Source organism: Myzus persicae, unplaced genomic scaffold (assembly GCF_001856785.1).
Source record: "Myzus persicae strain clone G006 unplaced genomic scaffold, MPER_G0061.0, whole genome shotgun sequence".
NCBI lineage: Eukaryota > Metazoa > Arthropoda > Insecta > Hemiptera > Aphididae > Myzus > Myzus persicae.
The window spans coordinates 78,985-92,621 of NW_019104043.1; the positions used below are offsets into that span (position 1 = coordinate 78,985).

The 13,637-nt window shown below is 26.5% G+C and overlaps 1 long non-coding RNA gene across 1 annotated transcript in view; it reads left to right on the forward strand.

Annotated features, from left to right (window-relative positions):
- The first annotated feature begins 3,806 nt into the window (after positions 1 to 3,806).
- LOC111037938 overlaps positions 3,807 to 13,637 on the forward strand; it is a 68,912-nt gene continuing 59,081 nt past the window's right edge. The window contains exon 1 of the long non-coding RNA XR_002604926.1: positions 3,807 to 4,027. This is a non-coding gene — a long non-coding RNA (uncharacterized LOC111037938). The remainder of the gene's footprint in view (positions 4,028 to 13,637) is intronic.

Sequence of the window (13,637 nt, forward strand, 5' to 3'; positions counted from 1 at the left end):
TTTATACAATGTATAATATGTACAGCGAATACATTCTACATACATAGTGATGGGACGTGACCTAAGTATTAAAGTTATTTTCAATAGAGTATCTAAGTATGTGAACTAGGCACTTAGCGATTAACATCTTAAAAAGTAAATTGGTACAACACTTTAATAGTTTTTTGATAGGTAATAGCGTTTATGTATTATAATTCTCTCATCGTCTGCAGAAACCATGTCGGCGAGAAATGTTTGATAGTGTAATTTATACTAAGCAGTAAGCATTTAAGTGAATTTATGTACACTTTAAAATTATGATGGTTCATATTTTTTTTTATTACATAGGTACCTATATTTATTTAAATAATAAGCTCATACCTACCTACTGAAATTTAAGTTCCACCATAGGTTGTTCCCTATATTCCATGTGGTTTTAAATATTGAATTGGTTTTACAATGATATAATTTTTAAGTAATATTTATTTTTACCTATGAATTTTAGAATAGAAGAAAAATCTCAAAAATATTAACGCAGAACATACCTAGGTATTATTTATTTTATTCGAAATAAACATGACTAATTACGCCGATGGTAATACGCTTCTAGACGTATGAATTAAATGTTGTCGTGAGCACCTAATGCTTTTTTTCACTAAATTAATTGTATGTATCTCCAAATAAAATGAACTGATTAATTTATTTGGTATTATAGGTATAGGTTGGTTTATGGTTATATATCAATATTATTATATATATATAATATAACCAATAAATTTTGCTATCTGAGGGATTACGACTTATAACTAAATATTTTATTCTGAAATCCTCCATTAATAATTTATGCATTACAAGTAATAACTTCTCATTGTAATTTATAATATTATATAGGTACCTACGGATAATTAATATCTACAAAATATAAATTTATATCATAGGTGTATAATAAAATATATACTAGATTACTAGGTATATTATAGAATCTAAAATATTTTAAAGATTTACTATTGAAGAACTATCATAATAATAATAGTTTATTTTCATAGCTGTCGATTTGTTAATAGAGTTTCTAAATAAATTCAATACAAACGTAACTGTCATATTTTTGGTTTCTTAATTTTAAAATTGATACTAATAAATAATTAATTCCTTTTGCATTACAGAAGTTTTTCTATCATCCTCAAGGGAAATAAGTTTTGTTTAATTGAAAATTCTCTATTAAGTTACACAATTACCTACACTTCTCAAATAGGTACAATACATTTTTGTTGTATTGATATAGAATAGCTAGTATTATTTGAAATTAAGTTTATATTTATGTTTTTGTGTAAAGATAAAAGTGCGTCAATGTTAATTCCAGGTAGGTATATATATATTTTTAAGTTATATTTTTAAATGAATACTTTTTGTTGTTGCAATTATTAGTGTGTTTCTGTACATTGAAAATAAAAAGAATGCTACGATATTAAATATATGATTTGCGAGTATGTCTACTACTACCACAGTTTCTACTATCCGATTATTATCACATAAAATAGAAATATTACATGAAAAAAACAATACCATAAAGAGACCATTTTATATTTTTGATAAACGATTTTCATATAAATTACAGTTGCTTGTTATGATCTTGTTTTTGTAAAAAAATCATATTATATAGGTCAGATGACGATGAAAATACATCATTTGCTTTATATCTTAATACTTTCTTAGTAACTAGTTAATAATTTATTGTTGTTATTAAGTATTCAAGTGAAATATTTTAATGGGTATCATATATATATTTTTAGAAAGAGAATAATATTTACCTACTTATTGGTTTTAATGAATTATTTACTAATTATAATAATATTGTATATTATTAATTATTACAATATAATAAATCAAAATATAAAAATTGATATGAATATTTTCAATATTGTGGGTTGTGGGTAGGTTGGTATCTACTATATTATGAAAATAATAACAACAAATAACAATAACAATGAAAACATTGGCAACTTAGTAAATGTACAAATAAAACGAATAAGACAAACTTTAAATGCTTTTTGTTTGTAAAAAAAGTGGAAATAGTAGAAGTAAAAAAAATTTAAAACACTTGACAGCGATAAAACTACTTTATGAGCTAAACAAACATTTTCGCCTATGCTATTTCTAGTGATAAGACCATCGTAAAATTTAACTTTGGGTTGGAGTTTGGTGCAAGAAAGGAATAATATCAAAAAATGCGTGTAGATAAGTGTCTTTTATAATACTCATATACAATGTACGTTAAGGTTTCTCAATGTTGTTTGTACCTTCAACATTTTGATTTAATTTATTTTTCCCAATAGAATCAAAAAACCAAACCAAAAAACATTCATAAAAAAGTAATAGCTGGTTGTCGTGCGTATGTAATAATAATACACATAACCTAAGACATAAAACCAACAATATTCTTCTGAAATAAAATACCTAAAATATTTTTCAGTATATTTCACAGTTTTTATTCTGATCACGAATTCAGTATACTTACAAGTACATCTAAATTAAACAATATAGATAGAAAAAACTATATTTCTAAAATGTTATTTAAGTAATAATCGTAGTTAAGTTATACGTTAATTATTCAAATAATTTTTTAGTAGATAGTTTATTCTACTAGAATAATCCTTCAGTTAACAACTATTAGAGAGCTAACAGTTAATGAGTAAAAAAAATGTCAGTGAAAATTGTTCAACCATCCTAATTCACTAATTAAAAATAATATTACCAACTTATATATACGTATTGACAAAGAAGCTAAAACCTACGGGCGCTTTCAGGGGGTGGTGGGTCATGCCCCCTCTATTTTAGTTAATATTAATTGTTTTTTTCACTTGCAAAAACAAAACAACAATATGTGCTGTGTTATCAGAGATTTTTGACTTTGCCCCCTTCCTTCTGCTTATACTTCTGTGGGCGTACATGCCTCTGCTTACCCTGCCACATGCCAAGAGACTTATTGCCAAGGCCTGTTGTATCTACTTAAATACAGCGGGTCAGTCACTAAAATTGTAATATAAATAATACAGTAGGTTAGGTCTCAGTGCCTCATCCTTTACATGTCTCATATAACATATTATTAAGCATAAAATACCATTTAAGCGCTTATGTAAGACAGGTATTTTTTTGACCCTTAAAAATAAACCCCATGTTCCAATTTTCAAACAACATACAATCATAAAACCATTGCATAAAATAAAAATACACGTTAATTTTAACACTTCATGAGTGTTAGTAGGCCTGTACTTGATGTATAAATATCAAATATGGTAAGCCTATACAATGTATCTTGCCCCCCGGCACTCTGCAAATTTATCTTCACTACATACTGAAGGCCTTGAAAGGCTTCTTTCATGAGAACAAGACTAAATAGTCACTGCAGATATTGAAATAATCATTTTAATACTATTTAGATATAGAATTTATTAAGATATTGAAAAATGCAAATTGTCTAAAAATCTTGAAAAATGCTCTAGTCATCGTAATTTTATAAAAAATGTATAATCAAATTTAAATTAGGTAAAAATAACCAGAAGTAGCAAATCTTGCAGGAGAGGGCGAGAGGCGAGACAGTTGCCCATCTTGCCACTCCCTTGCGCACGCCTATGCAATATACATACTACAATAATCAGTTGATTAGTTTTTTAACGGGCAACATATATATTTATTTTATAAACATTAAATGTAATTTTATAATATATTTATATTATATGATTATGACATACTAAATAGATTATTTATTGCTTAAGAACAGTTTTATAGTCCCATTATAAATACACTTTAATATTTCAGTTTATTTTTTGAGACCAGATAGATGTCGCTCCTCAAATAACATGAAAATACGCGAGTGGTATCCCAAAGTCGGCAGTCTGTCGCCACCGTCCTTACTAAAAAGCCGGAAAACGTTCATTGTACTCGGTACCGCTTGTAATAATAACGGTATGTGTAAATATTTTTTTTATAAAATGTAAACTTTATGCCATTTAAGTTCTTCTTGTTGAGTTGTTTAGTTCAAGAGAATAAGGTTAGTAAATTAATTATATTTTCAATAAAAATATATTTACCACACAGTTAAAGCTATATTCATCGTTATTATATAAAGGAAATTATAGTGTAATTACCAAAATACATCAGTAAATTAAAATATATATTAATGTATTATAAACACTTTAGTATAATGACTAAAATTAACACAATTAGTTAATGATTTGATAAAAATTTTTATAAAAATTGTTATGAATTTTCTGAAATTTTTAAAACTATTAAGCTGTAAGCCTATGATTCGTTATAAAAAATTTAATTATGAACTGTAAAATAATATATTATCGTTAATTATTATACGAAACTTTAATTTTTATTTGTCATACAATTTAAACCATAGAATATACAGCTTACATTGAGTTACATAAGTATTAGTATTTGATTTATTTTTGAAAATAAACACGTGCATGCATTCCACTTAAATCTAATAACATTTAATCGGGTGGTAGGTAGGCGGAATGTAATAAATTGCAGGGGAGGCTCTTCAAGCGTATCAAAAATTTTAAAATCTAATCATATAAAATAAAACGAGAAACAAAGTCAGCGATTGCACAATAATAAACGTACATTATTCGTAGAGTCCAAAATAGTATAAAATACTATTGTAAACGATCAGAGAAATTTCAAATCATTAAAACTAATATAAAGTAACAATTTTTTAAAATTTCTAACCAAAGAATACATAAAAGATTTGTATCACTTTTTTATACAAGATAGTGGGTTACACATCTAAATTATTCTTAATTTATTTAACTAAAATGTTATCATTAATATTAACAAATTTATTTTACAAATCAATATTATTGCTAATATTGTATTAGCTAACTATAAGATGACTTGTTATTATACCGATATATTTTCGTAATAAATAGATATATTAATAGAAAATAAGAAATTAGGAAATGTATGTACATTCAATATTGTGTGTGCAGAATTATCGATATTTTAATTGAGTGACGTAATGGAATTTTTACTGCAGCAGTACTGCATTATATGGTATTATACCACTTAGAACTGGTGATAATTATAAGGACCCTGTAGGCTGTTTATGTATAATTTAATCATCATTAAGATTCATATTAATGTTGTTATATTTTTAAAAAACCTATTGTTTTGTACTTCTGTTTATATATTTAAATATTTTGTGAAATTGGTGAGATTTATTATTTATAGGTACCTATTGTATTCATTTATAATTATTAAGATAGTATAATGTTTTTACTGAAGTCTTTCAGCATAATATAGGTATATATCATACAATTATAATTTGTAAAAATTCATAATACAATATTATTCGGTATGAAAATGTCTACTATTTATTCGCCGAATTAAGTTGAACGAATATTAACTTATATCTATAGACTTGAAGGGACCCTACCTATGCATTTGTTGTCTCCGTCTTAGTCATGTACGAACAATTTTCCTTCACTAGTTAATAGTTTGCTGTAAGTGTTAATATTAGAGTGAATTCAAATTTTTGGGTAAGAATATCATAATATTATGTGCTTAATCGTTGACGATTTTTTCGATATTTTAATTTTCGAGCAAGAAATGGGTATGTGAATATCACATTTTAAAATGCTTATATCTCTCTTGAAAATTATATAAATCGAATAAAACTTGAAGTTTAAGATAATGTTTTTACTTAAAAATTAAATAATTATAGGTTAATTCAATCCAATTTTTACGCTATCGAAACTAGTGAACGAAAATTTGCTATGCCGTATGTATTAAGACGGAGATGCACGGGTGTAGTCTTCTTAAACTAATTATTTATAACGTAGTGAAAAATTTAACCTTGAATTTTGTTATGAAGTCATTTTTTAATTAAAAAAAAAATTACTATATTTTTGATTGAATTATTAGATTATTTATATTGTACGATTAAAAATTATTAATTAAAAATACAAATAATTTGTAATATTTACTTAATATGAGTATGTATATAATATCTTAAACATAAACGAATTGGGAATTTCGAAAACGACTCATATCTGAAAATTAAAATTTTTTAGGAAACTCAAAAAAACTGAACGTCTCGATGATATGAGTACTTTTCGAAATTTTTCTAAAAATAGGATGTTTATTTCAACACAATAGAAAACGGATATGGTCCCTTTTCGCTCATAAAATATCGGTCTATATGTGTAAATGAAAAAAATGAGAAAAAATCTATTTTGGTAAAAATTCGAGATGGGCCCTTTTCGAAATTCCCAATTCAAACATATTACATAGTGGTATATTCACTAATAATTGTTTTTAAAATAAAATATTCTGTATAAGATTATATTTCTTGAAAATTTGTAATATTTTATGATTTTATATAGGTTTTGTTTTTTCCTAAACGCACACATACATTTCTAAATATTTTTGATTATTTAAAGTGATTGATTTGAAAATAGAAAATATGTAAGTTGAAAAAAAAAGTATTTGAAAGTTAGTATTTGATTTTAAATACAGATAGGTACTTAGAGAATGTATTTAAAATACTTAATTCAAGTGATTTTTTCAAAAGTATTTAAGTACTTAAAAAGTAATTACACAAGTACTTTACAAGACTGTCAGATTATGATAATGATGAGTAAAACATCTTATGATGGGCATGGTTTCTGTCAGCTATGCGATTATAAGTTAAAAAGTAGTATTTTTATAAAAATAATATTGATTTAATTTAATAAAATGAGCGATGAATTATATTGTGTTAACTATATATATTGCTATTCCAAAATATGCATAATTACTATACCTAAAATAATATTTGTGTTTTTATTGAAATGTAGACTAAGACCAAAGACTTATAGTTAAAAATAATATCCTGCTCATATTTTAGTGAACTATTTATTGATTAGAATACAATATTTGATTTTTTTTTGAAAAACACTATTTAGGTGGTAAATATGTTTCAACTTATTTGTATACTAAAAATATAATCGATCAAAAACTAAATGTACAAGTTGCATTAGATATGTATATCTATACGTTACAAAGTTCACAACATTTTTCAAATAACGTGATACCTATACCCGATATAATATGTTCAAATACCCTTAATACATTGAGTTCCAATCATAATTGTCATTATATTATAATGATTGATCGCTTACAAAATTTAAAGAACTATATTATATTTCAAAAACACCTATCTTAGTGAATTCTATAAAATATTATTCCTGTGAAAATCAATCTTCAGAGAAATTGATTAAATTGAACATTTTACAATATCTGGTAGAGTACTGGACCTAATTTGTACTTAAAGTGGTAAAAACTAAAAAATTCCCAGTAAATTTGGGCTTAAAGTCAACATTTTTACGGATTTTGTGTGAATCATGAAAATAAGAAAATAGTTTTGTAGTTAAAATGTCATTCAATTTTTAATTTTAATAGTTAAATCATTGTATACAAAAACGCAAAGGTGAAGAAAGGTGGTTCTTTATCTGTTTCTAATGATAATTAAAACTTTATATTTTATATTTTAGATGTATCTATAAATTAATATTACCTATAGTAGTTTCTGAATTCGGTAGATTTAATTAATATTTGCCAAAAACATTTAGTAGAACTTATAAGTTAGTACTTACCGGCGTACCGTAGGTCCGTAGAATGGTGTGAATAGGTTCGTGGTATAAATAGCTTAAACTTATACTATAATTAATATTATATTGAAAATTTCACTGCGCATAGAAAATAATAATAAACCTACTTAAATACCTAATGATGAAAACTTTTAAGTTTTTAAGATTTTTTTTTTTTGGAGTAGGTACCTACATAGTACATACTACTTTTGAAATAACAAAACATCGTTGGAGTAAAATTATTTTACTTCAAAAACTTAAAAAAAATATGAATCTGTACGACTGTATCTAAAAAATGTATTAATTATTTTAAGAACAATTTTGCGAAATAATTTTAATACATTTTTCAAAGCTCGCGGTCAAAAAAAAAAACAACAATTAAACAATTATGCTATATACTTAAACCTGAAAAAAAAACTAAAAAAAAAACATTTCAGATGTAAGTACCTATATGAATAACTCAAAAAGATCATAAAATATAATCTCCACGATTATTCCATTTTGAATTACAACAAGAAAAAAAACAAATTCGTTGAGCCAAAAACTGGTGTTGTGGGGAAGTTTTTTCGCTGTTTTATGTTAGTTTTTCTCAATTATTAATAATTAGATGGAAAAAACTTTTATGAAAAGAAATATTCCCTAAGATTGAAAATAAATTATGGATCTTCAGTTTGTTTTGAATATAGTTAAAAAAAAATAAATATGGATTAAATGTTTAGGTATTCTATTATACCCATTTGAGACATTTAAAACCTAAGTGGTATTAATATTTGCAGTTGGTTATTTTCTGTTATGAAAATTTGACTTCATCGTTACCCTACAATAAATAATGTTCAAATTAGTTAAGTTGTTAATACAATGGTTATTTTTAGAATATTTTTTAGTGTTTACAACCTGTAACTTATACTTAAAATTATTAAAACTGTAAATTTATTTGAGTGTTTCTAATTATTTAGTGGGACGTTACTTAGCTATAATAGTATCTATGGTCGCTACCTCTTATTTTTGGTTAATAATTAATACATCTGATACTCTAACAACAACCCTAAAAATAATCCTAATTCCTAAGATAGGTGTTATACTGTTATGTATTTTATGTAACACGAGAATACTGTTGTATGGCAAGTCCCGGACTACCGAAAAAGAATGGGTAATAACTAATAAATAATATGACGTGATATAAATATAAACATTTTTTTTAAAGTTTGAAATGTAATGGTATTTATAAAAAAATAAAATTATCAATTCCGATATTATTCTTGAATTAAAGTCTCAATGATTTTAATAATTTGAACTATCAAAACTATTTACAGAAGTTATGGGAGAGGATTTATTGTTAATATTATATCCTTTTTCAAAGAATATGCGTCTAAAAGTTTCAGTTGAGTACAAAGTACGACTTAGTTTTGGTTGAATTTAGATTTTGTTGGTAAAACTTGACTTTGTGTTTGAGAATTATGTAAGTAATCTCATGTTAGGTTGATTTACATTTTCTTGATCTTAATTTTACAAAAAATATAAACCTTATTATTTTTTGGGTTAATGTTTATCAAGAATTTGCGTAAATCTGCTTGGAATAATATAATCTAAAGCGTTAGCTGTTAAATAAGCAATAAATATTATTGCTTAGGTCCTTTTTGTCGCACTAGAATTTATAGCTAAAATATATTTTATTACGTTTCGGGTGCACCAATCCCTTAAGTAATAGCCAATACATAAGATTTATAGAGTTTAACTTGTCAAAGATTTAAACGGTTTTCGAATATAATAGGTCATAATTGGTCTTAAATACCCAGTTAATGAATTTATGTATTTTTCATATCTATTATTAGTTACCCACTTACGGAACTGTCAGCACTTGGAATACTATTTTTTGTAGTTTATTGAAAACAGATATTAGACTTAATGCATTTAACTAAGATATGAAAAATGAAATAATTTAAAACTATAATAAAAAATAAAAAATATATACATATAAAATTGAATGTCTATCGTAATATGTCTCTTATGCCTAAAACTGGACAGATTTTGATGACATTTTGTGTGTGTTTGAGTGTTTCACTGGATGATTCAGAGTCACAATCGAAAAAACGGGGTTTTGAGATTTACGAAAGAAATTTTTGTTTATAAACGGTTGCTATTGGTTATATGAGAAGTAGAAATATATTTTGTAGAAATGAATTTGTATTTTTTTTGTTTATTGTTTGCCATTGGTTAATTGTCATTAAGCATGCGTCAAGTAAAATGCTCGTACATTACCTACCAGCTCATCGGATTATCTCATTCCTCAATCAAAAAAAAAAAAAATATATAATATTCATATAGAAGTACTCGCCTATCGGGGTCCTCAATCCACCGCAAGTGGATTGCCTATCTGATTTTATACTGCTCTCAGTATCAAAAGAGAGTCTCAACCCATAGTTTTCATTTTTAACGGGCAACGAAGTGCATGGGATCAGCTAGTATTAAATAAAATAAAATATTACTTATTTCCTAACATTGAGTTGATTCAGTGCTAAAAAATTAATTGTTGAGTTTAATTTATCACAATGGTTTAAGATTAAACGTATAGTGTTGTATATAATTTATGGTTTCGAATTCATTATAAATAGTATAGTATAGGTGAATAGAAATATGTAAATGTGTGGAGGATTATCTAGACACAGAATAATTTAGGTTTATCTGAAATGATAGTAAATATATAAATATGTTATAATATTATAATATGCACGAGATGATTGTCTACAAAATCTCATGAAAATCCGTGTTCGGTTTCACAGTGCACTATGTAATATATCTATGCAGGTATCTTATAGTGGATTTATAGGCACTTAAAGTTGTCTACCATCTTCAGAACATATAATACTTGGTCAGTGTTGTGATATATATTTGACTTAAAGACGATTGACGACGTAATAGTGGCCTAAGACGTGTGGTGATGATTTCGTGATTAACGCCGTTCGCGATTTTTTCTCAGCTAATCTTATAGTATACTATAATATTGTAAACATCGTTTTCTGTACAAATTCTTGCGATCTCGCTGACCTGATTATCGTAGCGATTTAGCGAAGTGTGATAATGCGTCTTTTATCCGTTGGTTTATCCGGCCAGACTTGGGGGTAATTCGAGCTCTGGTTTTCTGTACATATATATATATATATATATTACATTGCATCCCCGTCGCATACCATTCGACCGTTCTGACCAAAAACAAAACTGCCGAGTGGGATGGGTCGGGGGACTTATTATGGGCGAGGGGTTGAGGATGGGGGTGGTTGACTGGGAGGCACGTATGAAAGGAAACGGATAGCACGCGTTAAATTGCCCGCGCCAACTGCACGGGACGTGTGCTTCAATGTCGTAAATAACAATATTATGTATCGCGGCCGAAAATTTTGCCAGTTGGTGCACTATATTATTATTATCATTATAATATAAATGAATTGGTGCATCCCTTTCCCTTTACCACCCCTCTTTCCACCGACCGAGGATAACGATATAGTGTCGCACTAAGTCCGCCCAAACGTGGTGGTGCATACAACGTACCTACATACCTAAACCTATAATAATATAACATGACCACTTGAGCTGTATTATAATGTCAAGTATCTGCGAGACGATCGAATTTATAGTCTATATAGGTAAGTACGTTTTACGTGCATAGAAATCGTTATTAGATTAAATGACATGATTATAAACAATAATGATTATAGAAAAGTCGAGTATATATTATATTTTAACTTACCTATTTCATTTCTGTCCGGTAAATTTCAGGAAAATCAAAAACATTTTGAACTAGGTACCTATAGATACTATTTCTAGATGTTTTAGTAAACATCTGTGAAGTAGAGAAAACGGCAGTGTCTTAAATACAGTATGACGGATACTTTTTCAAGGATTATAAGTTACCTATCAATGTCGTCTGTACAGGTTGTACACTACACATTTATTATATTATGGTGTATATAATATAGAAACGCTGTCTGGCAGTCAATTATCGGTAATTAGGGATATTATTCAGGGGTCTGAAGTTAGTGTATATTTATATTTAATAAATTATTTAAATTAAATCTCTTATCAATGGTATGACGCTTCCAATCCAAACATCTTCGATAGTTTCTACTAATTAGGTATTCGTGAAAACTTGAAAATTCCAGTGATAAATTAAGATATAATATTATTCTGCATAGTACATAATAATTTAATATATTCTGTTAAAATGTATTAATTTTCCTACCCAATTTGCATATTGATATCACGATTTTTTTACCGGCATAAAGTATATGCAAATGCTGCAGGTTTTCGATTCCAGCATAAAATTCAAAAATGTTTACTCATTAATTACTTTTATGAGCAACTTAAAATTGTAATAACTTTCTATTCAAAACTAATGCCGTGGCAAATCCTTCGAAACCGTTTTTCAAATAGCAATAAATTATCGCCGTTTTAAATTGTACTGTACCTAGTAAGTAGTTATAATAATAATATATACCTATACCACTATCGTATTATGTCGAAATGAGCAAAACGAGACTTGTACATACATCATTTTTTTTAGTAACTATCTTTTCCAGCTGCTTAATACCACAAATATTTACCTAGCCACAGAAACTTAGCCTTTTTTTTGAAATTAAAATTCTAAATGTTAATTCACAGTATTAAAATATCATTACATATTAACACAAGATAAATCATATTTTAAATTGTATTGGTAATATCAGCAAAACTTATGGTAGAATATAGTAAATATTATAGATCTTTATGTTAAACAATTAATTTTATAGTTCGACACTAAACTATAGCAAAATCAAACGCTTTGATTTAAACCCAACGTATAGGTAAGTAGGCGATAGTAACTATCATATGATTTCACGCTAACTAATATTATTGGCCAGATTTATAGACGGTACATAGAAAAATCTTAGTATTATCTCAACTAAAACTAGAAATTGGTATTTATAAATCAGACTTATGATATTTACTAAGAATTATCTTAGTTATATTTTAACTTAAATAAATCCTATGTTTTTGTATTTATAAATGGTACTTTGAATAATTTTAAGAAAAACTTGAGTAAAAATATAGAAATATCAAAGGTGCCTACTAATCATGCTTAACAGTCACTCAACAGACACAAAATTAATAACTTGGTATAAAATAGTTACTTTTATACTATTAAATTGTTGTTCGATCTTTTATAAAAAAGTTGACAATTTTGTTTAATTCATTTTTTACTATTTTAAAATGGATATTAACTATCTTGGTTATCTTGATACTTAAACTATGATTGGCTAGAACAAACTATTCGTGTTCCTAAACGATATATACGTGATATGCAAAACTCTATTGAAGGGTAAGTAATTTTGAAATATTTTTTTAATAATTGCCCTTTACAAATATTTATTAGTAAACATTACTAGATTTTCAGATTTGCAATTTTTCCAACAGTTTAGGTTTCCAAAATATATTGTGTTAGAAATAATTTTACCTATGATATACTTGAAAAATATGGATTGCAATTTTGATAGACGTGGGTTAAAAATCGATAATATTACAAAAGTGTTAATTGTTAATGTTAATATTTACTTAGAAAAGTTGAATATAAATAAAATCTTAGTATCGTCTATAAATTTGGCTATATATACTTAGTTTAGCTTAGTGAAATTGTGGTTAGTTTCGGCTAAATAAGAGGAATCTATAAAAGGTAAAAAATAAATTTCTCAAAAATCATTTATATATTTGGAAATATTTTTTTACATGATTTGGAGTCATCACAAAAGTATTATATTGTTGAAAAATGTTTTTACTATTTTTGTAATTTCAGTTTTGGATTCTGAGTGGAACGATGATAAAGAATGTACTTATTGGTTTTACAATGATGCATTTTATTTCGTCTGACGTCACCTTTAGTGGCTTTAGGGAAAAAATGTTGGTCAACTGTGAGGCTGGTTTCTGGTTTAAAAAATGGATATAGTTATAGAACATTGGGATGAGGTTATGAAAAGTAACAATGTCAAGTGC